The 27,217-nt window shown below is 35.9% G+C and overlaps 1 long non-coding RNA gene across 1 annotated transcript in view; it reads right to left on the reverse strand.

The window, feature by feature from the left end:
* Positions 1–4,573: 4,573 nt before the first annotated feature.
* The window catches only part of LOC135321734 (uncharacterized), a 35,546-nt gene continuing 12,902 nt past the window's right edge, over positions 4,574–27,217 (reverse strand). The window contains exons 2-3 of the long non-coding RNA XR_010381771.1: positions 16,801–16,854; positions 4,574–5,424 (exon numbers count right to left, since the gene is read on the reverse strand). This is a non-coding gene — a long non-coding RNA (uncharacterized LOC135321734). The remainder of the gene's footprint in view (positions 5,425–16,800; positions 16,855–27,217) is intronic.

Genomic DNA, 27,217 nt, shown 5'->3' on the forward strand with positions numbered 1-27,217 from the left:
GGGCAAGAGAATCCTGGGTTCAAATTCCAGTTGAACTCATTACTAGCTTGTGCCTTTGGGAAAATTCATTCAACTCTCCTTGCCTCAGTCTTCCCATCTGTAAAATGGGTGATAAAAGCGGTACCTATTTTACAGTTGTAAAAATTAAATACATAAATGCATATAAAGTTATAATAAGAATTATGTGTTTCATATAACTATATATACAAAATTTCTTACTTAAAGTATTTACTATGATTATCTCATTTAATTTTCACTTTGTTTCAGTTCAACAAACATAGATTAAGCAACTGCTTAGGTTCTGTGCTGGACTCTGGCAATGCTCAAATTAATAAGACAAGGTCTGTGGTGTTGGTTGAAGGGTTCAGGGTTCTGCTGAGGAAAATGGCACTGTCATGCCTCTCTTGATTGACTTTAACTCTCTGAATCATCACCAACTCTCTGTGCCTTGTAGACAATGAGTATGAAGAATCAAACTGACAACGGAACCTTCCTTCAAGCGATCCACACACATCATGTGAATGCAAGGGCACTGTTTCTGTTAATACAACTTCGCCCTCTGAATAATTTCTACACATTTTTCCCTGCTCTGCAATAATTCTTGGAAGTAGGCAGTTTAGAAAATTGATTCCTCTAAGTCCTAATGTTTAACTAGAATGTCCAGAGCACATTTTTATAGAAAGAGATAATTAACTTGATTTCATTGTTACATGACTACCCCGTGACAAGCTGAATTCCTGGAGTGAAAACATGTGCCATTTTCCTTCCAAAGGGCAAGCTGTCAGGCACTCAGCTAGGCTTTCCCCTCAGCAGCATTCCCCTCACCATCAGAATCGCCACTCTGATGGCCAGGGAAAAATCTACTTCCTTGCCCCTAGGGTTAAACAGAACATGAGTTAGAATTTTTGGCAGAACCTGCTACTAAAGTGACAGTTTGGCCTTCTCCAAAATGTATAATCTTTGCAAAGAGAGGTTTAAGCAGCACAAAGGGAAAAGAAGTGTAGATTTCAGTCTTACGATTTAAGAATCTCAGACGCAGAGCCATTTACTAGTAGGAATTATAGGAAAGAAATATAAACACAGTAAAAACCTGGTATAAAACATTTCTCCGTATGATAGATTATGTACTATCAAAATAAAATCATGTCCCTCAAATTAGTCTGATATATCATTAAGTCATGGGGAGCAAATAAAATGAAATTGATGTTTGAGGCAGTGAGAGGTCGAGTAGGCCAGTAGAACTTAGACAAGTGATGTAACTTCTCGGAGACTGAGTGTGTGTCACTTTGACAGAGATAGCATGATGATGGATAGCAATGACATTGGGTTGTGTGTGTGTTAAATAGCAAATGTGGCTTCTGACACATAATAAGCTCTTGAAAAATGATAGCTATTTTTCTTGTGTTACAATGGGATTTTACCCCACTTGACTGAGTTGTTGGTTTTTGTTGTTATTGTTGTTTTTAAATATAGAGGGGGTTCATAGTGTATAATCTTGTCCAGGAGTCTCTTCTCAACCATTGGTCAAATATTTATTAGAAGTCCTAAAATGACAAAGACAACCCTTCAACCCAAAATTTCAAAGCTATGTAATTGTTAGTCAAATATTTTTCAATTAGTTTGGATAAAAATCTCAATGTACATTCAAGCAAAAAGGGTAGAAATCTTAGCCTATCTGTAGAAAGGGGATCAGTCATTGTTCTTATTCTAAACAAACCATACCGTTTAATACCTGCTGTATTAACAGGCTGGAAACAATGGAGGACAAGTCTGTGATTACTGTCATTGTCACCTCCAGGGGCTTCTAAGGAAGCAGCATTCATTCCAGTGAAAGAGGGGAGATGAGGGGAGAATACTGAGGGCATGAGAGTAGCCAAGCAAACCTTCCAAAGTCAGAACAGGGAAGATATTGTTAGAGAAGTAGCAACGGAGAAAGGACGAGAAGGGAAGAGACGAAAAAACTAATCTGAGCACCAAGAAAAGAGGAAGAATGCTAACTGTGATTGGAGGGTATTACTTTATAGAATGCAATGAGTTCATTAACTGTAGTTGTCCTACAGTTGCCTCATGTGGGTAGAACATGAAATCCTATTTTGCATGAACTATGTGGTACTAGTCAGTTTTCTTTAATGATTTATTCCCAGCTTTGCTAACATAGCTTGGCATGTGAGAAACTGCTCTCGCAGCAGCCATAAATCTTCTAAAAGTTTCATTTCATTTTAGGGAGAAAATTAAGTGTCCATTCCAATAGCAATCAGAAAGAATAAATCCCATTTTAAGCACATATTTCTTGCTGTGAGCTAATAAATACAATTTTTACTAGCCTGTTTCTCTTTTTCTTGTGAATTAATTTTGAGTTGCCGCTTTAAGATATTCAGAGTAGGCACAGATCCACAGAAAGGAGAGCGAAAAAGATTATGTATTGGAGACAGTTTCTTTTCTTAAAGTCATGCATATTTGTATGTCATGGCTAATGTCCATTGATGCTTAGCAAATTGGTAGACTATGGCTGTATTGACAATTTCGTTCTTAAACTAATGGTTTATAGGGACTGTTAACTTTGTCCTCAGGCTCCTGGCAAGCCCAAGGCAAAGTTTTATTTCCAAGCATCTGCTCACCACTTAATTCATAATTATCGTTCTGGATACAGCCAGAGCTGGTAGCGGCAGTTCTAAATTACCAGCTTGGACAAGCATATCAATGATGAAACCCCATTGATGACTGACGTCTTTGCTGGAAGGATGATTTCTAGTGTTGTTTACATCTTCCATCTGTGATTGATAAGTCACAAACCAGTATAATTTTGCTATAATAGCCGAGATAATGAATTCCCCTATTGTTTTTTCTTTTTCTTTGTTTCCTTTTTAATTTGGGGAACACTTCAGTCTGGACCCCTGGAAACAATTTATCTCTTGTCTTGGTCTCAATGGCATGGGTAGTTGCACAGATTACATTTTGTATTATTAAATTATTCCTCATTTTATTGGGAATTAAAATATTGCATAAAATGGGGTATTTTGCATATGTAGATATTTAAATCCTGAGAATGGCATTTTTATTTATTTATTTATTTATTTATTTATTTATTTATTTATTTATTTATATTTATTTATTTATTTATTTATTTTGTCCTTGAAAAAACTTTAGTAACTGTAATTTGCTTACATTTTTTAAATTGAAATATGGCCAGTTACAATGTGTCAATTTCTGGTATATAGCACAATGTTTCAGTCATGCGTATACATACATATATTCGTTTTCATATAGAATGGTATTTTATTGACAATAAAGTTTCCATCACATTCCAAAGTTTAAAACTTCAATCCTGACAATGAGAGCTTTTAAAAATCTCTTAGATGGCACTAGAGGGTCAGTGCTTGTAAGTGCCCTGGTTGAATCTGTAGATTAGGCAACTCTTCTCACTTGAAGAGTTTGGAGGGTTTGGATAATGAACCACAAACATAACGATGCTGACTGATTGCCCATAGAGAGACGTAGTGACCAACTCCACCATAGACACTGAGGGGAGGCCACTCTTAGGAAGTGGTCCTCATGGTGATCACAGCTGGCAGAGTCTTGATGTCTAATGATACTAGCACAGCCAGGACATCTGCTGGAGACAGGATCTGGTCCCAAGCCAGCCTCTTTCATCCCCATGCAACATTGTGGGACACAGGAAGATGGAGGCAGAGACTGGAGTGGAAGCCAAGCCACTCCAAGGAAGTGTGATATATAGATAAATATGTGTGGGAGTAAACATATGTAACAGGCAATTCAGAGTTACGTCAAGTCTATGAATTAATAGGGTGAAAAAAATAGACTAACTTTTCCTTTAAGATACAAAGAGAAACATCTAGCTATGGTATAGGTTTGACTCCCTCTTTTATGTAACACCTCTCTCTGGTTGTGATTTTGGTTCTGAAAATTATTTTCCTCTCTATTCTGTATAAGAAATACACACAGGTATTGTTGGAATGCTTGTCACCTGGACTCGGGACTGTCAGATCCCAACAGGACCGTTCTGTTGCTGGAGCTTGGGGGCAGAGAATGAGTAGGTATAGATATTCAGCTCCAGAGCAAAGTGTTATTTTACCCTCTAGGTCCTTTGGGAACAGAATGTATACTTCTATACTTCCGCTAACACCAAAGTTTAAACCCTCTTCATCCAATAATTTGTAGTTTTCTTTCTACTTAGTAGAAAGAAATTTTAGATACATTTTTCTTACTTAAAACTCATTCCTCCCATTTCTCCACTGGGGTTTTAGTTAAAAAGCCAACCACTCTTTTCTATTTTGGTAGGTTTGTATCCAGAGCAAGTACACAGTGCTTCTATTTCAACTCTATTTTGAGGGTTTTTTTTTTTCAAAAGAAGCATTTTTCAAAGAAAAATTTTGCCTACTGGAGTAAATGATTTACCAGCCAGGCAAAAGAGCAAGGAAATTGCTCACATTAAGTCTCAGAACATTCAAAGTTCTAGTGTGCCTGTGGAGTTTAGCTCTCAGAACTTTAGATGGTAGCCTTTGCTGCTCATGTACCCAGAGGCTAAAAAGAAGCAGTACCATATATAAGCACATGCATTTCCATTTCTAAGACTTAAACAGTGATGGACTTTGACAAATCATGTGAGACATTCATGTTTGGATTCTATCTATAGATAAGAATTCAAATTATTGAGATATGCTGATTAAAAATTCTTATTTTACAGTATTGACATGAATAGGTCCCTCCTCATACACATAGCAATTTACACACAGACACGCATACACATGCAGAGCCTTTTTTCCAGAATTATAATTCCATCACGTTATGTGATATACACGAAATGTTTTAAATAAAATGTATTGAGTCAGAATCAGTGCTTGGATTAGCTTCTGTATAACCAGCTGGCAAACTAATAGCCCTCACATAAAAGACGACTACATCAGAAACGCATCTGTATCTAGACTGAGATACTTATTGTGAATTTCATTTCAAGAATACTCTCATGAAGGCCATTATTACTTTAAAATCTATATTTGTGCTTTTAAACTGGTTAATCAGAAAATGTTTTCCCATTTCTTCACCAAAAGTCATAAAAGCTTTGATACAGGGTTTATCAAATATTTATAACCAGAGGATCTTAATACTGAAAAGAACAATTATTGGAATCATCAGAGAACTTTTCAACAGAATATTATACTACAAAAATGGCAGTAGTTACAAGGTATAACCATCTCAGTTTGTCCCTAATGATCCATGTTGAGAATGAATGAGGAAGAATACAGACTTAATCTTGGAAGCAGGAGACAACAATGATGCTTCTTTGCTCTTGATATTGTTTCTTATTTCATTGTAATGAATACATTGCTTCTAAGTGGCAACATTTTAACTTTTACTTCTTCCTGTGGTCCTGAGTTGTACCTGGGAATAAATAAGTCTTCAGAGCTAAGAAGAGGAAAGAATGGGAAACATGTTAACATTCTTATATATAAAAGGACGATAAAGGTGCCAGGACCCCACAATGTAAGTCAGAGAAAGTTATTACTTGAGAGAACATTAGAAAATAGGAGGTGAGCTAACAGTTGGAATCAGGGAAAACTGAAATTCATGAAGTATGTCTTTACGTTCTTCATGTCTCCTGGCTACGTGCACTCATACTTCCTCCATCTAATGCCCCAGCCCTCTTAGCCAATCTTTTTGCAGTTCTCCCTTCCTCACTGAGAAGTACCCACTTTGCGCTATCATCTTCTCAGTGCTCTCCAATAGGTAATTTGCCAAATTGCTCTGTGTTAACAACAACAACAAAAAATATCTAAGCATCAAATACTAAGCAGGGTACTGAGTGTATAAAAATTATCTCAATGCCTGGGCTTCCTTCCAAGTATCACGTTTAATAGTAACAGCATTCCCATTAGTTCCTCCAATAGAGGGGATTTCTGGACAGATTAAAAGGCAAAACTTTGGGAGCTGGCTTGGGAAAAGATATCTAAAATCAGGGATGGCTATAATATATTCCTTGGATCATGCTCGACATATATATCTGCTAATTTTATGTGGCTTTTTTCATGACTTAGACTTTGAGAACACAAGAAAATCAGTTGGTTTTATAGTTCTCCAATCATAACCTTTTGTTTCTAAATTAGATTGGGTGTGAAAAACCAGGATTCTCAGGCAGGTTAAAGGAGTCACAGATTAATAAGAGATTTTTCCATTCTTCAAATGGCTCCTTAATTTCTTATTTGATGTTCTCATATAGAAATATTTTTTCTTGATTTTCTCTAAGAACATAATGACCTCAAATACATGGCCTGTACAACTTGACTTCTTCAATAACTACATACACATCCCCAAATGAAGGTAATTTAAGCACTAATAGGAGCCATGCCTTAGAATTTCAAGATGGCAATAAAAACTTACTTTCAATTTGGCTGAAACTGAGAAAGTTGAAGATGTGTATAAACTAATCATTATAAAGTTTTGTATTATTGACCATTAGAATTATGCCTTCAAAAATTAAGAATTTGGCAGTTTTAGAGGTCAGGTGCTTTATTCACACTCAAACTAATTCAATGAAGATATTAACATGATAGCTCTTCTAAAAGAAACATTAGTTTCTTTTATAAACATATTAATGGATACTTGCAGTCATTGCTAAAGTGAAATACAAATATTCCTTTTTGACTATACAGTGACTGCTCTTATTAAATGGACACTTACTCAGCTCTCCAAATGGTGATGTGCATGACTGGAGGATGATATCTGTTTTTTAGTTCCTTTGACTTCAGCATCAAGCTTCTCAGAAAAACTTGTACAAGGAACATGAAAGCAACGAAGGTACTCTTGGGAAAGTGGGTACCTAACTCTTATAACCTTCATCCAGACAAATGAATGTGAAATTTGCATCCCTTCTTAATGCCTTGACTTTGATAACAAGTGTGAAACATTTATGAATACCATTAGATTATTTCACTTTCAGACTATTGCTATTTGCTGTTTATTTCAAAGACAACCTAACAGAGACAAACACAGATGCATTTTAGGTTGTTTGGATTTCGTCTTTAATTACTTCCTTTTAATTTTTACTTGTACTAGATTATGGTTTAATTAAGAAACTATAGTGGTTGCTGCATTGTGTTTTTCAGATTCCCCTTCCAGGAATGGTGCTAGAGAGATTTATCATTTGATAGCTCTCAGTTGAGTCTCTGGGAAATGACCTTAGCCAAAAAGAGCCACTCTGATGAAGGTCACACCTTTTCCCTGGGCTCAGCCTGTATCAAATGACTGGTTGACACATCCAGGTAGGGACATAAAGACGTCCTCCTTACCTAAGTCAGGACAACTCTTAGGGTACCATCCTTCCTCCAGAGGACCCACATGATTGGCTGAGCCTTTGGTGTGGCTTCATCCAGTTTAAACCATCCCTCTGCCCAGCCCTTCTTCTTACATGCCCCTATAAACTTTCCTAATAAACTTCCTCATGCAAATGTCTGTTTCATGGAGAGCTGACTTAGCACCCTCATATACACGGCAACATGTACGTTTGAAAATTGTAGTCATCCCTGGACAGCCTGGACCAGTATGTTAAAGAGAAAGTTTAGGGTCTGAGATGAGATTGATAGGCAACAATCACAAAAAGTTTTTTCTCCAGAGAGGACCTTATAGCTATAGAATCTAAGAGTTATCAGTCATTAGAAATCTTTCCATGGAATAGCTGAGTTATTGCAAGCAACAGAGTACTATTGAAAAACCACTGGACAGGGGGAAGACAGTTACTGTTCCATCCTCCAACCAGCGTGGGACCTCGGGCAAGTTGACTTCTTCGTAAGAGACTGGACTGTGTTCTTTAAGTTCCCTGTTGGTTCCAGGGGTCTATGATTTTTTTCCAAGCTTGTGGAAGAGCTACCACTTACACTTCGCTATTAAAAATTATTAGGACAATACTTTTTTCTTTATAGTTTCAATGAGAATGCCAGAGGCCACACAACAGGGATGGATGAAAGAGTTGAAGAAACAGACAGTAATCCACTACAGCCAAGATGGTATCCAAGCAGCTGTAGTGTTTCTGAAGGACTGGTGCTCAGGGGAGAACAGTGTGGTGAGACTAGGAGGAGGAGTCTGAGAAGATGCTATGTCTACGAATAGAAAAGCAACTCCCACAAGTGAAAAAAAAACCCACAAAAATATGAAAGCTTATTCTGTCTTTCCTTTTTCATGGCTCCTCCATGATATACTGGGTTAATGCCAAATACCCATGAAGACTTCTGCTTTCAGCTGTGGAGGACTGGCTTGTAGCACAGCAATCACCTTTCCAAGAAAAACTAGAAAAGTGAAAAGCTGGATTAAAACACTCACCCACCCACACATCACACATCTTCTGTTTGAAGACACTGGAGAAATTCTAAGGCAGCAAGGACTTGAGGGCCAAGTTGCTGAAGAGAAGGGAAGGGAAGTGAATGAACACAACATTCTATGATGCTTTTGCCCTCAAGTCATTTATCAGTTTATAACTGTTGGTTCAGTGGCCAGAAATCTGACAGGAGCTTGGAGACAATAGTATTCGGAGATCATTACAGAGGAACCTTAATGAACAATCTAGAGTTTCAGTTGTGACTCCTAAAGAGTTACCCTTTTATTAGTAAAGACAAATGAGAAACAGAATGGCCCACACAATGACTAAACTCAGCTTCAAACTAGCTCACTTTCAACTTCAGACTGGATTAAGGTGAGTTTTCCTTACCCTAACTGCCTACTGGAAGCAAAATGTGTCTAGGAGTTTTCATACCTTACGTCCAGCATTCACTTACAAATTTACCAGGCTTTAGGAAATAAGAAAACATGACTAATAAGAAAAAAAAATACTAATAAAGGTCTTCAGAAGTTTCAGATATTGGAGTTACCAAATACTCACCTTGTGTTAACCTGTTAGTACCCTAGTTTCTCAGTCTCTCTGGGACCTGTGATATGTTCAAGGTGATATGAACTAATTTCACATAATAATTCATGCTAATATATGAAGAGAAATTTTCTGCCACCTCCTTCAACCATTTGACAGACTTTAATAGTGTTTCAAAGAAAATAACTAATTAGTAGTAAATCCAAAAAAGATGGTGGGAATTTCAGGCTATGTAGGAGGGAGAAAAAAACATTGGTAAGATGGCAAAATGTGAGGGCAATATTTTAGGGGAAGGCACCTTGGGGACCCTCTAATGGCTTTATGTAGGCAGCTACCCAGCTGACCACATGGATGGTAAATTGTTAGCAAGCACAATTAATCACTGGTCCGTATGATTTTGTTTCTGTCTGATCTGCACACTATAGCTGCTCTAGACTTTGAGACTCCCTTCTATATTGCATGCAGTTCTGTTGTTTTAAAACTTTGATGAGTTATGATGTGCTTTCAGTAAAGCAACTGTAAATCTATCAGACCTGCCACATCTAATATCAAGTCCACCAGGGCATGATTGCTGGTGTAAGGAATGCAGATTTCTCTTGGCTGTGCTCCGATAAAGATAGACCTTGTGTAAGGAATCTTGGAATTTGAAAAGATGAAGAGCACAGGGCTCTTAGTTTGTCTTTTAGAGAAAGGAGATATAACATTTCTAGGTACAGGAAAGGAAGTCTTTGCTTTTTATTTTTGTGTAAGTTATAGTGTTGAAGGTATAAAAAACAAGGAGAAAAACAAGAAGTTCTTTTGGAAGATTGAATAGTTGAGCCCAATAGAGCTATTGTTCCATCAGTATTGACATTACAAATTCCCATCTTTGGGTGTTTATAAAATCCAGTTAGACCTGAAACAAAATACAGGAGATGCTAGCCAGCAAGCGATTTCAAAACAAAATTGAGTAATAAACCTTCAATTATTTTTAACTCTAGGCCTTGCAAATCGCTGTACCATCAAACTCCTCTGGATGCGCCCAACCTCATTTGACCTGGCACTGAAGTCGATTTCTTTCAGACACATTTTTGGTACATATAAGTGTGATAAAATGCTCTTCAGAGGTACTTCAGTTTGAATAAATGTAGACATTAAGCTTCATCACTACTTTTAGGGAATATTACTTTTAAAATAGATTTACTGCTGTATACTGCTTGAATCCAGCAGTTTTAGTAAATACTTTATAAGTACTGAACTGCATTTGAGTAAAGCTCAGCATTTTAGAGATCTGAAGTTACAGTCCTAAATCAAGATCTCAACAGGCAATACTCAGTATGACAGTCCCCACGCTAGCACAGAGGCCTGACAATGAAGGTGCACACATCCTATTTACTAGCTCAGTCAACCCTGCCTTAATCCAGCATTGCTACCTAAATGTTGCAGTGTTTTACTGATTTTGTCTAAAAGACGTAGACTAGAAAAGGATGGAGGAGTCAATAGAATGGATATTGAAGAGACAGTAAAGGAAAGAACCAGAAAGATACAGTGGGGGGACAGAAGAGATCAGAAGACACAGCTGATCAAGAAGCAGACTCATATTAAGATTTACAGCTAATTCAGTGGACATTATGCTGCTATAAGTATACTCAGGACCACACATGTAGCTGTTAATTATTCATTTATTTAACAAATAATCACTGAACACCTAATAAAAGCCAGGAACTTTTCCCAGTGCTAGGGATATGGCAGTGAACAAAACAGATAAAAAATTCCTGTCCATGACACCACTGGTGGGTGAACGGATAAGTAAACTGTGGTATATACGTACAATGGAGTATCATTCAACCTTCAAAAGGAAGGAAATTCTGACGCATGTTAAACATGGATGAACCTTGAGAATCTTATGCTGCATGAAATAAACTAGTCACAAAAAGACAAATACTGTATGATTCCACTTATACAAGGGGCCTAGAGTAGTCAAGCTCATAGGGAGAGAAAATGGGATGATGACTATCAGGGGCTGAGAGGAGGGGAATATGGAGAATTACTGTTTAATGGGTGTAGACTTTCAGTTTTGCAAAATGAAAAGCATCGCTGGAGATGGATGGTGCTTGTACAACAATATTAATGTACTTAATACCAGTCAACTGCACACTTAAAAATGGTTTAAGAGTGTAAATTTGATGTTTTACTACAATAAAAAAAATTGGAGAGAAAAAAACCTTCCTGCCCTTGTAGAGTTTACTGTTTAGTAAACTCATTAACATCTTCATAAGTCATAAACTAGCTGTGGGTCTCAGAAAGATTTTGGTAATGGTTTTCTCTTTTCCATCCTTCAGGGAGAAATACAGACCAAAAGAATATTGATCCTTAAAAGATTCTGAAGAGATGTGTACAAATTTTAGTATTCACGAGTCAATGTAATCCTTTGCTACTGACTATTAATGAGTTCTCTTGGATTCTTTTAGGTCTGTCCTGCTGAAAAGGGAACAGTGGGCAGGGGAATCCCAATAGAAAAATCTGTGTGGGGAGGACTTACGAAAAAACCAAAGAGGAGAGGGATTCAAACTGCCGAGGCTCACTACCAGCCTGATGGGTGCTGTGTCCTTTCTCCCACTGCCTATTACTGAGGTCTCCTGAGGCCAGTGCAAGAACCAAGATCAAAATAAAGAGCCGTCGGGGTCCTGACTTGTCATCTTGTAGAATGCTTCTGTGAGGGCCTTTTAAATGCATTGATCCCAGCTGCCCCGCCCTCAGACCGAATTGTTCCTTATTTTTGACCTGTTCTCATAGGTTTTTCTCTTTGAGGATGGGTGGTTTTTCTGTGGACCACTTGTATCAGTTTCATCTGGGCGTTAAAAGTGATGGTTCTTGGACCTGCCCAGGCAGAACCCTTGGGATCTGCGTTTTTAGCATGCTCCTCAGTTGACTGTGAAACGTGAATGATTGAGAATCACCACTGAATGCGGTGTTTTTGAGTATACTTGCGGAACAAAAGAAAACCTTCATTTTCTCTGTCAAATGAAATGGAGGCTAGGGCTCATGGGTCTAAATTTTACCTGAAGCGTGAATATTACTTTGTACCAGGGAGGTGCACAAGGATCAGTTCAGCTCCTGGGAATGATCGCAGCAAGTCAAGATATTGCCTGGCGAACCAACAACAGCTCTTGCCTTAAAAAAGGCTGTATGTTGTTCACGGCAAAGAGTTTAGATTGTTTCAAGCTCCCTCTAATATTTCTTCCCATGAAAGCAGGTACAAAGTTTTGTTATTTTATCTTTACACCTTCAGAATTTAATGAATACAGATATAATGACTCCAATAACATGGGACCACCATGTTATTGTAATTCACGGATCCTCATTTATTACCTATTCAAACACATTATACAACCTTGATTGGAAACTTCCTGAAGGCAAACTTATGTGTGATGTTTTTGGTTACTCCTTTAGCATTTAGCAGAGTAGGGTTTGTATCGTAGGGACTCTACCAGTATTGACTAAGTGACAAGTGTCACAGGGAAAGGGCCCTAGTTCCATTCTTACTGCTAGTGCAGTGGTTCCTTGGGTGCTCTTCCAACAGAGGACACGGCTAAGAGACAGAATAACCTTCAATCAGAGGACAGCCATCTACCTAAAGTCCTCGTAGCTAAGAGATAGGAAAGAGGTGGAACATTAGCAGCCATGAATCTATCCTGTATCTCAGAGACAGCTCATCCTTCAGAAGCCACAAGATCCAGGTGGTAAAAGAGATCCTCGGGGTTAGGATGAGTGCCCCCTCTGGGGTAGGGCTGAAACGGAATCAAGAGGAAGAAACAATCCTAAACAGCCACACTTTCATCTTCTGACTGAGCTATGGAACTTGCGTAGAATAGCATTTGATCATAGCCCGGAGGAGTCTGCCCAGGCACCAAGTCCATGTGCAAGACTCAGCAGTTGTGTGTCCAGAAGGGTCCATGAAACCAGCCCTTCCTCTAACCAGCTCTCCGAGCCTTAACCAATTGCAAGGAAAAATGGCCCCAAAGAGGGAAAAATGTTAAATATTACCCAGTGAGACTCTTCAATTAAAATATCTGTAGCAAGTCAAAACTCAAATGCCAAGGGAGTCCACATATATTGCGTGTAATTAACCACACTAAAAAAAAAAAAAAAAGAAGTTTCATAAATAAATAAATAAATTTATTTGTATCATAAATAAGCATTATTCCCAGGAGAAGAGAGGCCCAAATTATCAGGTTTTCTGAGATTTTTGAGGAGAGCTGGGAATACAGATTTTTTAGTTAATAGTTGGCAACAAATTTAATTTTTAAAAGCACTATATAAGCGAAACAAATAAGGTGCTGGTATGTCTGGTGATCCACTACCTTGTGACCTTCATAAAGAAATAAAATATATTTAAAAAATTATGCAAACAAGTTTGGAGAGGACAGCTGTGCTAGCTCACTAGGACTGCCATAACAAAACACCGCAGAATAGCTGGCTTAAACAAGGGAAATGTATTTCCTCCTGGTTCTGGAGGACAGAAGTCCAAGATCAAGGTGTAAGCATCAAGGGTTTCATTCTGACTCCTCTCTCTTTGCTTTGTAGATGTGTCTTCTCCCTTTGTCTTCACAAGGTCTTACCTCTGTGCTTGTCTGCGTTCTAATCTCCTTTTCTTACAAGGATCCTAGTCATATTGGGTGAGGGCCACACCCCCTCATGTAAGCTCATTCTACCTTAATAACCTCTTTGAAGGCTCTGTCTCCTAATACAGTCACATTCTGAGGTAGTGGGGACTTCAACATATGAATTTGGGGAGGGACATGGCAGCCCACAACATTAACCTTATACATGAAATAGTTTCTCTCTGTTAAAAGAAAAACTGAAGCATATTAAAATTTTTAAGAGTTTACTTGAGCAAAAATTGATTTGCATACAGTGATATCAAACTGGAAGCCGTTAAGAGCAGTCTACCAACTGGAGCTAGGGTGTACGTTTATATACAGAAGACAGAGGTAAAGCAAGGAAATTATTTGATTGGCTATAGCTTAAGCCTTTGCATTATTTGGCAAAGCCTAGTTGGCTGTTTGTGATTGGTTGGTTTTTACTCTTGAGGCATTGACAGGAATTGACTCTGGTTTCAGTTTTGGTTTGTGTAAGTGGGCTACCAAAGCATCAGAGCCACCTCAGTGTAATGGCCTCCTTATTGGATTGCTTTGACACTTGGTAAGCAAAATGATTATATACCCTGGTTTGCCAACATAGTTCCTTCTTATGCATGACATCTTGGCATAAATAGTAAAGATCTGATACCCACTCTCAAAAGTGTTTTTGTTTGGAAGACAAATTTATGGTCACTTTATTTGCAAGAACCCCATGAAAATTTTTATAAAAGACCCAATAGCCATTTTTCAGCAGATATGAACAAATTATATTCTATTATTAAAGAATGTTAATAATTACTGGAGGAGACAGTAAATAAAAATGCATGCTGCAAAATATCAGACTAGTAAAACTCAGTTCCATTCAGTATTTTAATAAATAACAACAATAACTAAATGCAATAAATATTTTCATTTTGATTGTCAGACATGCCCAGCTGTTGTGTAGGATGCTGGGGATAAAGTAATGAATAAAATAATTCTACTCTTTACCCTCATGGAGTTTCTGGTACTGCTCACAAAAGATAGATTTAGGAAATAGGAAAACAATCAAAATATATTAAGAAAATGTGAGTGAAGATGACATACAAAAAGACTTATCAATAGAAATAATAGAATTTCCTGAAAATAGAGTAAATGAAACAATCAATCATCAAGGGTATAAATGGGAGTGGGGGATGTACAGAGTGAGACCAGAAATTGAAGGTACTCATTGTGACATGAAACAAGTTACAAGCAGAAATAAATTGCCATGTAGAAATCATTAAATTTTAGGGAGGAAAAAAGAATCATCTAAGTTTCTGAGTCTTTAGTAAGGGTTAAATTTCAGGCAAAATTTTATGTGTATAGGTGTAGATGCATTTTTCTGATTAAAGGATCCAGTATTTTATCATTTTTCTTAATGAGATCTCTAACTCCAAAATATTTTTTTAAAATATTGTAGTAGAGAGTGTTTTCCACAGTTTTTAGAGTTACTTTTTAAAAGACAAATCTCAAATTGGAAATCTGTTGAAAACTTTAGTATGACCTAGGGGAAAACTCCCTATCTTAAATGTATCCATAGTTTTCCAATTTTTTTTTCTGTTCTCCATGGTCGCAGTTTCTTTTCACATCTAGCCCCCGTGATGGGGAGACTGTAGGAAATCCTGTCCCGTGTTTTGTGTGTTTGTGAGGACACAGAGGTACATGTGTGGAGCTCATCCCTTCTCCGTTCTTGTTCCAAACCCTGTGTAAGGCTTCTCTGACACATCTGGCCATCTCCTTTCCCGCACTGTGCAGCCACAGGTCAACCTCACACTGTGATATCTCTGCCATCCCCCAGGTCTCAGTGCATACTAGGCTGCTGTAGGGAATGGCTATGACAGAATCTTCTAAGGAATTTTAACAATGGAAAGGTAACTTGAAATTGGATATCAAGTATCACTGCTCCGAAGGGCCGTTAGCTCTGCCCGCCACTTTATTTACAAAGACTTCCCAAACCTGTTCCTAAGCTTTTGAGGGCCATGTACTTTCCTCTCTTTTATGAACATTTTCCTCTTTCATGTCACCTCTCTCTCATGTCCCTCCCCCAACCCTAGAGCTCTCAATCCTTCCACTTCCCCCAGCTCAGAATGATGTCTTTGTGAAGATGCATTCCTGTTATTTAGAGAGCAGTTCAGTTAGTCTAAATTCCTACTCTCCTTGCAAAAGAGGCCTGGCTTTGGCGTAAGTGTTTTCCTAAGCAAAACAGCAGCCTTTAGTGCAAAAACAGTGGCCTTTTTTCAAGTCCCAGTTTTCTTTTTTCTGCAGAAATTTAAGTAAACAACAACAACAAAAAATAGCTTAGAGAACAAGAAATGATCAGACTAACAGAAGAATATGGTTGATTATTTTAGCTAATTGTGTTAGTTAATTGTTAACTAATTTAGTTAATTGTTGGACCAAAAGCAGAGCTTAGTTCAAGCTGGGCCCTCTTCCATCCCACTAAAACTGGTCCTTGGATTAGATGAAGAAAGCAGGGGTCAGAGGGAGCAAGGAGGGAAAGCCAAAAATTGTGAAATACTTCCTCTGTTATAAAAGGGATCAGAGTTGTTGAGTTAGTTTATGAGATGATATCAATGATTAACTTGGAAATAGTTTTTGTGGTTGATTTCATTTGTTTTTCAAACATGTTTTCAAAAATGATATAATAAATGTTCTAATGTTACAAAACTAAAAACAAGTCTATATAGCAAATACAATCTTAGATAATAGATCCTCTAGAAAATAAAGCAAATAAAGAATGGCATATGATAGAACTAGCATAGAAATTATTTCTGTGGATGAGGATGTATAAATCAGTCACCAAAAATAGTACATTGTATGTAAATAAAGAATCAAGTACAGTAATTTGTAATACTATGACATAACACTAAAGTAAAAACATTAAAAGCAACAGGTTGAATAGAAAACAAGAAAAAGATGAATGTAAGTTTCAAGTGGAATTTAAAGCAAACACAGTAGTAACAGCCAACATTTATTTAGTACTGATTTTATGTACATGTTTTAAGTGCATCTCTTAAATATTTAATCCTCATATAAACTCTAGGAGGCATGTATTGTTATTATCTTTGTTTTTCAGATAATGAGACTGAGACACAGAAAGGCTGGACAGTTTGACCAAGGTCACACAGAAACAGGAGGCCTAAGACTTGGACCCACACTCTCCTCCACAGACCGTGCTGATTTTAGCTCATTACGATTTGCGTCAAATTTTAAATAAAACAAGAGTGTAGGGAAAAGAAATAATCAATAGTTGTAAATAATTGATATTTACTAAAATTTATATACCGTAAATAAGGATTATTCATTTCCAAGTGCACAGTGTGTACATATCAAAATGGCCTGTAAAACAGAAAACAAAGAAAATTTACATAAATTCAAAATGCAGAAAATTTGAAGACTATATTTTTAGATTACTATTCAATAAAACTACAAAAAAGTAAATTAATTACTGACATGTTCATAATTAATAAAACAAATTCTGTGCAGTAACAACTGGGCCAAGAAATCAAGGAAGATTAAAACAACACTAAATCAAGAAAACAGCAATAGAACATTTCTGAAATGATACAAAATTAACCTTTGTATAAATTGAAAATCATTTTTAATTACCTGAAAGGAAAATTTAGGACAAAATTTATGATAATGAAAACAAATAAGATTTGCAGATTGAATGAAATTTTATAGGGAAGAAATATGCCTTAAACTATGTTCTTAATTTACACAATTCTTTACAGTTTTCATATAGGTTGAGATCACTGGTTGGCATTTTATTTTTTGACAGCACCTATATGAATAGTCCCCCATTCTTTCACAATTTCTTATTAAAATCTTATTAACAACTTTAATATTTTAAGGAAACTAAATAGGAATTCCTCAAATTTCAATTTCAATTCTTAAATGTATTTCTTTTTCTGCTATACAGCTATTTTCCAAATAAGTCAAGCTTTCATTTTGCCATTTGAGAGAGGAAAAAAAAAAACTTAATCAAAACCTGACAAGTTCTCTTTGAAGTGCTAAGAAATAAAAGTAGTTTGCTTAACCATAAAAGGTCAAAATTTACTGGTAAGCAAGTACTTCTTTGCTAAGAGAAAATTACAAATTTACAGTGGAGAAACTGTAGACACCACCTTAATCAAGTAATCATAGTTACTATAGCCAGTAATGGAACTCAGCACAGCATGTGTCTGCTAATAGGATGCAGAAGAACACAATGTCACTTCTGTGTCACTGCTGCTAAAGGTGATAACCTGAAATCTAAACAGGAGGAATCATAAGACAAACCCAAACTGAGGGACATTCTATAAGCTAGCTGGCCAATTCTGTTAAAAAAAAAAATGGCAAGTTCATGAAAATAAAAGACTCAGGAATTGTTCCAACTTAAAGGAAACCAAGGTCACATAATGGACATTATTGGTATAAATGGCCACGTTTGAATAAGATCTACAGCTTAGATAGTGGTCTTATATCCATGTTAATTTTCCGATTTTGATCATTGTACAAGAGGAAATTGTGTAAGAGAATTGTAATTATGTAAAAGAATGTCGTCAAGCAATCTCTACTAAAGGAATTTTAAAAGGGTACTTTGGACAGAAGAGTGATCTCAGGAGAATGATCTGACATGTACAAAGCAATAAGGAACAAAGAATTTGCTTAATAAACATTGAATAGGAAACAAGAACAACAGTATATTGTGAGATAAAAGCAAACCCATAAAGAACCAAAATACTTAACACAATATCAGATAGGTCAGGTGTGTTTGGAGTTCAAAGACCTTTGCGTTGTTTGGGAGAATAATGAGGATATTTATTGATTTCAGACCTTAAGAAGCTAACTACTCATTGTACAAAGTTTAAGGTAACTATTCTAAGAATAGGAATGTGGTAAATATCTCCAAACTTGTAGTGAAAAGAGATGGAATAAAAAACATAATAGTTTTTTTAAGGCAAGAAAGGAGAAAAAAAGCAACATTGAAAACAAAAACAAAACCACAGAAATAAATTCAAATATATCAATAACTGTTACGGATATAAATTGAGTAAATGCTCCAGTTGAAAAATTGGCGTATTGGGCCAGTTAATTTTTTTTTTCTCAGACTGATTTAAAAAAGCACACACACATACAACTCAGCTGTATCTTGTTCATAAGAGGCACATCTAAAACATAATGATCCAGAAATTCTTAAAACCAAAGAGTAGAAAAAGATATTCCTAACCAAACAAAAGCTGGTGTACTTATATTAGTATCATTAAAAAAAAATTTAAAAGTCAAAGAATGGAAAACACAGCGAAATATATACAAGATCGTGTGGTGGCTCACAGCAAAAAAAAAAAAAAATGTGACAATGAATATACGTATGTTTGTGTATAACTGAAAAATTGTGCTCTACACTGGAATTTGACACAACATTGTAAAATGACTATAACTCAATAAAAAGTGTTAAAAAATAGTATAGTTACATTAATATCATACAAAGAAAAGTTTAAGGCATAAATATTATTAAAGATAAACAATATCACAGTATAATTTTTAAAAATATTAGTTTTCCATAGTTAAACTTGGATTATCTAATAACAAAGCTTCAAAACACATTAAGAATAGATCTGCAAAAGAAAAATAGACAAATCTAAAACATAATGGGATATTTTATCATATTTCTGAGTAAATGATGAATCAAACATATAAAAATTTATATATTTATTAAAAATGTAGATTAATGGTCTTTGCTTAAATGTCATTGTGGTTGTTTACTTTCACAAAATTCATATATTTATTAAAAATGTAGATTAATGGTCCTTGCTGAAATGTCATTGTGATTGTGTACTTTCACAAAACATAATTATAGGAGACTCTTCAAAAAAATACTCTGGACAGAGGTAAGAAAGTAAAGAGAAACAACTTTCAGGGCAGTGCTAGTTTGACATAATTCTCTTATAATTAATAGTTGCTGGAAAATAGAGTTTGGCCTGATTTATGAATATATCAACATTCAAGAAGGCTGAATATGGCAGATGCAGGTGCATTCTGACCGGAAGCTTTTTCATACTTTACAAATAGTTTTATATTTCAGCTGGGAAGATCAAAGAGTCTCATTTGCAGACAGAGGTAGAAATTGTAATCAGGTTCTTCATATCATGCATCCACATATAATGCCCCATCTTTAGGTGCTGTCCAGTTTCTTTAAAATAAAAGGAGTGCCTCCCAGCGGGACCACGTAGATGAGGAAGTTCTGCAGGGAGGAGATCACATTCCCCAGCATCTTCCAGTTCATCTCTTTGCCCCGTTCCCTTGCGAGGCCCTCAGTATGGAACGTGGTGGCTCTGCCTCCCTGGGCCTCAAGCCTGTGCTCTGCTCTCTCCTCACTGCCTGAAGCTTGAACAATTTTAACTTCTCTAAGCCTTGCTTGTTTCCTATGTGGAACAGAAACTGTGGGATCTAACTGATTGCCTTGCTGTGACTCTTGAATAAAATATATCAGAAAGCTTTATGCTGAGATATTAATATTCTCCCAACCCACCCCCACTTAGCTCCTTAAACTCCTAATACCCCTAGGACTAAACTGTCACTTATTATCCTTCCAAGCAAGAGATTAAAGGACTAAGACCAATGATCTCCACCTGACGTCGTGTTCTGTCAGATGCTGGCCCTACCTCAGGCATCTACTCTGTTCCCTCAGCGTCCCTGCTCCGGGTCATGGTCTGGGTCGTTTACATGCCAAGCTTACCAGCCAGGGAAGCTGTATTATGCTTTTCTTTCTACAGCCAGTGCTGTTGCTATTGCAGTGTTTGGTGTTCACTGAACACCAGATCACTGTTATTATCATCATCATTGCAACTGATGACAATAATAAAACAATCCCTCGAGTTTTTGTGGGTGATGTCAACTTCCTCGGGCTGCTTGGTTGTTTCTGTCCTATTCTCTCCCCCTGACCTAAAACAGATCCCTGAGCTCTCTTAGTTGACAATAACTTCCCTAACTCATTTGATTTCACTCATTTTTCCCCTTCAGATTGTAAATGATGAACAAGTTCTGTACAGACTCTTCTCAAAACTGATCTAGTTTAGATTCAGTAGCAGTCTTGCAGGATCATGGAGAGACTGCTAAGTTTAATGCCACAATCATCTCGGCTCCTACGGAGTATTCATTTCATTGTCAGCTGGTGGGAACAGGCAATTGCTGTGGTATAAGGCTGATTCCCTTCAGTAATGAAGCAAGGAAGGCACTGGGACATTTTCATTTCTGAATTCCAAGTGAGTACATATTGTCATTTCAGATGCTGTTCCAAGAGCTATCATTTGCTGGAGTGCATCTGGTACCACATTTATTTACAGCATTCTAATTTTTCTTTAAAACTTAGGGAATGTGGGAAGGAACTGAGGTTATTGATTTTGGATATGTAGAACTCAGCTAGTAAGATAGGGCCAAGTTATATTCTCCAAGGGAAAAATGCTCAATTTCTCATCATTTCTGATACCGAAGACAGCATTGGAAAGAATAATTGAAAATAGGTAATGGACAATCAGCCAGAGGGTTTATTTGATAGGAAAGAGACGTTTGAGTCCCAGGGAGAGAAAATCAAGTTGTAAGAGAGTTGAAGTCCTACCATGCTGTAATAACGGGAAATTGTGCAACTTTTTACTTCGATACTGAAACATCTCTTATCCTGCTCTAAATGGAATGATGAGCACTATTTTCTTGTATACAAAAGTAAAGAAAGGAAAAGACGGTGCAAGAGTCATGTAAGATAATAACTGTCTTGCCTTGAGAAAAAGCTGTAAGACAAAGGAAAATTTTAACACAATACTGAAAAAAAAGAATTTTATATAATTAAACAAGTAATTGAAGATGTTGTAAAAGACACTTACAAATCAGAAACTCAAAAGTCAAAGAAGAAATTGTCAACAATAGCATGCAATGTTAGATAAAAGTAGAGTAACATTTTCAAGAAGTTCAAGGAAGAATGTGTGAGCCAAGGGTTTTTTATGGTGCCCTTCAATTTTCACAGCTATAGAAAACCCGTTTTAACTGTGTAAGAACTCAGGGAATATTATACTCACAGGTTCTTTCTGAGGAATCTTGCCATTCAATTGAGAGAGAATTTTAGCAAAGAACTTCTAGTGAGTATTGTTGTATATATTTAATTGTACATCTAAGAGTAAAATAAAGATGAGAATAAACGTGGAAGACGAGAACGTGCATATTAAATGTTTTGAGTAAATAGAAATAACATAACTAAAAAATGGGAAAGTATAAAGTTAACAAATGTACAAAAGATATAAAGAAAGCCTTTTAAAACACTTATGAAATGTACATTATATTTGAACAAATGAAAAGGTATCCCATATTCTTAGAATGAAAGAATAAATGTCATCAAGATGTTAATTCTATCCAAGATAATATACAACCTGAATAAAAATACCAATTAAAAAAAAAGAGTTAGATAAAATGAACCTAAAGTTTGTATGAAAAAAATTAATAAAGCTCAAATTACTATAGAGGGAAAAACACAGGAGAAAAGGGCAGTGGGAAGTGAGGAGACTAGCAGGAACAGATATTAAAACATACTGAATAGTCTCTAATTAAACCAGTGTGGACTGGCATAGGAATGGAGTGACTAATATTCCAAGTGAACATAATAAAAACTAAAAATAGACCCAAATATGTAGGACAATTTATGTATATTAAATCACTGGGGGAAAGAAAATTTTCATCAAATTGTGTTGGGTTAACTGGAAATACTGAAAAAAACCCTCAGACTATATGTAAGAATAAATTCCACTAATTGATCAGATATCTGAATATTTTAAAGATGACAATTTAAAGAAACTATGTATGTACTAGAAAAAAATTAATTCCTCTATAAACTAGATGGAAAAGGCATTCTTTATCATAACTAACACACTTGATGCTATGAAGGAGAAGACTAATAAATTTGACCTCAAAATTTTGTAAGGCAAAGAAAAAAACAATTTAAAAGAAGAATAGGATTTAGAGAGGAAAGAAAAAAAAAAGATTTACTTTGCCACTATAATCAGGTTTTCCCCTTCCCAATTTGATCTTAAATGGTTTTAAATAATGAGATTGGATAAAATGATTTCTAAAGTCCCTTTAACTTTAACATTGTAGAATTCTAGCATGCTTGAACTACCTAAATACAAGAGAAAGACAATTATATGCTTGGTTGAATCTTAGTCTTTTCTTCCTTCTTAATAATCTGACCATTTCCTTTTAATTTTTTTCACCCTGTCGTAAAATACAGGATCTATTCCACTGTTTCTTCTCCTGGTAGCCTTCACTCCTCATTCCTCCTCTTGATATGATGATAATGCCATCAATCCATGAGCAGTTATTTTAAACCTCATGGATCAGGATTTCTATTTCCTCAAGCCCTCCAGCATCCAAGAACTTTGGAATTTCACAGTGAACAGACAACTGTTCATTAAGGTCCCTGGGTTTGTGGGGTGAGGGTGATGCAGCTAATTCAGAGCTTTAGTCTTGGCAAAGGTAGTAGGGAAGGAAAATATCCAGTGATAGGAAGTAAGTTCCGTGATCTTTGACTATGATGTATATAAGTGGTAGTTTGTGAAAAGAGAACATGAGAAGGTAAAGAGGCAGATGTGGAAGAGAAGCAATATTTCTATCAGAAATAGGAAGCTAATTTTAATTCTGTTCTAGATAAATATACAACCTTCAGCTATTCATATATTTATTCCAAAAATTACTTGAGGTTATTTAAAATAAAAGGTGCATTTCTTTTCTTTCTTTTTTTAAATTGAAGTATAGTTGATTTACAGTATTGTGTTAGTTTCAGGTGTACAGCAAAGTGATTTAGTTATATACATATTTTTTAAGATTATTTTTCATTATAGGTTATTATAAGATATTCAATATAATTCCTTGTGCTGTATAGTAAATCCTTGTTGCTTATCTATTTTATGTATAGTAGCTCATATCTGTTAATCCCATACTCCTAATTTATCTCTCCCACCTTCCTTTCCCCTTTGATAACCAAAAATTTGCTTTCTATGTCTGGAGTCTTTTTCTCTTTTGCATATAGATTTGTTTGTTTGTTTGTTTGTTTTAGATTCCACATATAAGTGATATCATACAGTATCTGTCTTTGTCCGCCTGGCTTACTTCACTACATATAATATTCTCTAGGTCCATCCATGTTGCTGCAAATGGCAATATTTTATCTTTTTTATGGCTAAGTAATATTACATTGTGTGTGTGTATGTGTGTGTGTGTCTCACATTTTTAAAGCCAATCATCTGTTGATAGGCACTCTTAGGTAGTTTCCATGTCTTGGCTATTGTAAATAGTGCTGTTATGAACATTGGGGTATATGTATCTCTTTGAATTAGAGTCTTCATCTTTTCCAGATATATACCCAGGAATGGAATTGCTGGATCATATGGTAGCTCTATTTTTAGTTCTTAAAGGAGCTTCCATACTATTTTCAGTAGTGGTTGCACTAATTATATTCCCACCAACAGTGTAAGAGGTAGAAGATGCATTTCTAAAGGAAAAAAAAATTATATGATGTATGATATGGAAGGTAATTATATATAAAACCTTGGCTATAAATAGTTGCAAGATTATATACTCAGTTATGGCATGATATTGTAAAGCTAAAGCCAAAGAAGGAGAGCTATATTGAGTTATAAAATTCCTATTGTCAATTAAAAAGCACATCTTTTTTTGAAGTAATAGTTCTATTTGATTGATTAGTTGACTGATTGATTGATTTGACATCTTTTTAAGAGACAGAGATTTTTCTGTTGCTGAATTCTTTGAGTAATTTGTTTACCTGAATGATCCTTACACAGGTACAGGGAAGAAAAGATTTAATGATTGGTCTGTAACTAGCTTCTTTTCCTCAGGGATGCCTCAGGTAAAATTGACCTGAACTTGTGCAAACATTGACTTATGGAATGTATAAGGCTAAAAGATAATGAGGGTCCAAGAGGAATGCTTTTAGAAGGGTGTACCTGGTTTCTCTAGTTTGATTCTGAGAAATCCGAAATTTATGGAATTATATACTGCAGCTGTATTGAAGAATATGATTTAATTATGTAGCCAGAACAAGTCTGTATGATTAATTGAGCATATAAGTTTAAGAGACACCAAATTCAGTGATTTCCTTGTGCTTGACTGGTCCCTAGTTGGACAACATAATTCTGAAACCAATGAACTCAGGTACAGGAAAGGGTATTCCAAGAGCTGCCTCTGGTGTTTGAGGCCACGTAGATATTGGTGCTGCTTGTAATATTGTTTTGAATTTTTTTGCTAATCATTAATAAGGATTAAGGCTGAGGAAGACTCTTATTTCATTGACTGATGATTCAGGCCTTTGTAATTTGTACAGGGGCAGTAAACAGTACAAGCCACAGCATCTCCCAGTTTCTTTTAGAAAGGATGCAGACACATTCTTCACATAACTCTTCCTTATAAACAATCTTCATAGCAGCTAAGGACCCAACACAGTGAAAGCAAACGGTGTCGACAGGGACTCAAAGTTCTCTGGGACAAAAGTGTGGCTTCTTAGAGGTTGGGCTCAGTTCAAGGCTTGAATTTCAAAAGCACAGAGCGATGAATCACTAGTATGTTCTATAGACTCTCTTTCAAATACTAATGTTCTCGACAGAGCTTGTATCAGGAGCTCTGCAGGGATCCATTTCTGGAGAGTGCCTGAAGTATAAGTATTCGTTGATTGAAAAAAAGGTCTTTAAGATTTAGAAACAAGATGTGCAGTGGTAAAGTAGATATTGTTATAAATTTTAAAAGATTCTTCTTTTTTGTCTATGGTCTGGATGCAAGACAATGATTTGCATGATCTATTAATTATTTACACTGATCACTGGACAGCAAATACTAATTCTGGATGCAGTCAGATAAAAGAATCATTCTTTTATGGATATTACTTGCTTGTAATAGTACTCACTATGTAAGCTTTGTATTTATAAGTTGTTAGGTACATATTACTTGTTTGTTCTCCTTTTTTTTTTAAAAAAGTTAAAAACATTTTTTTCCTAATAAATTTTCCTGCTGGATACAGAAGGTGTGATCCAGTGCAAAAAATTTTTTTGCTCCTGGAATAGTTCTCATTGTAAATTAACAAATGGTCTTTTGGCTGATTGACCTGAATCAGTCCCCTAGAACTTATCACATTAAATTTATATTTTTAACCTGTAAATATGAGTATCAGACCCAAGCCTTATGGGGATACTAGTAGGGTGCAGATACCTGGGAGGCCCTATCTGTAGCTGTGAAACCTTCCATTTGTTCTGGGTACACCTACCAGTGAAAACACCTCCTTGTTGGAAAAGCGAAGTGGTGAAGGAGGGGACAAACTAAAATAACTTTAAAAATGGGGAGCTAAAGGAGGAGATTTTAAAATCTCTTGAGTCATAGCTCTCTAAATCACTGAATCATAATGGTGCTGTGAATTTATTTTTACATTCTGAATTTATTGATATTTTAGTGGACAGTATTGTGTACATCACACCCAAAGTGATACATTTAATCAAATCCATTTAATTGGCAAATTATTTTTAAATGCATCTTTTTGCCTAGCACTGGAGTTTTGTGCTAGGAATGCAAAATATTAACAAGACAGTTAGGGCTCCTTCCCTGGGGAAACCACTATCTCAAGGGAGAATCAGACATTTAATTAAGCACTCAGTTGATTATTTAATTATATTTGTGATAAATACATCAAAGGACAGGAGCTCTGTGCATTGGAAGGCTGTAAACAGATGATCTGATGTCAACTGAGGTCCAGAGAGTTTCCTTTAATTGCCCAAGATTATGTAGCTTAGAAGTAGCAGAGCAGAACTTTGAATCTAGGTGTAATCTTATGTGAATGCACTACATTTACTGCCTCTAACTACACAGCTATAATTGTGGCACAAAGTGCCATGTGAGCAAAAAGAATGGTGTATTAGTTTTCTATGACTGCTGTCATAAATCACTACAAATTTAATAGCTTATCTTACATTCTCTAGGTTAGAAGTCCAACAGTTCTCGCGGGCTAAAATCCAGATGCTTTCGTTCATATTTGATTGAGAGATCAAAATTTTTACAGAGAAGCAAATGCTGAAAGAGTTCAGCACCACCAAACCAGCTTTATAAGAAATATTAAAAGGACTTCTCTAAGTGAAAAAGAAAAGGCCAGTGCTAGAAAAATGAAAATTACAAAAAGAAAATCTCATTGGTTAAGATAAATATACAATAAAGGTAGTAAATCAACCACAAATAAAGCTAGTAGGAAGGTTAAAAGACAAAAGAAGTAAAACCATTCATATTCAGAACAAGTAGTTAAGGGATACACAAAACAAAAAGGTAAAATATGATATCAAAAACAGTAAGTGCTGGGGAGGGTGGGTAAAAACGCAGGGTTGTTAAAATGCATTTGAACTTAAGACATCAACAACTTAAAATAATCATACATATATGTATATATATATATAAACTATAGCATATATATAAAAATCATATACATATATAGCTATATATAAACTTCATCGTAACCACAAACCAAAAATCTGGAATAGATACACACACACACACACACACACACACACAAAGAGAAAGGAGTCCAAGTATAACACTAAAGACAGTCATCAAATCACAAAGGAAGAGAGGAAAAGAAGAAGACAGGAGTAAAATAGAACTACAAAAACAACCCCCAAACACTTGGCAC

This window comes from Camelus dromedarius, chromosome 7 (assembly GCF_036321535.1).
Source record: "Camelus dromedarius isolate mCamDro1 chromosome 7, mCamDro1.pat, whole genome shotgun sequence".
Taxonomy (NCBI): Eukaryota; Metazoa; Chordata; class Mammalia; order Artiodactyla; family Camelidae; genus Camelus; species Camelus dromedarius.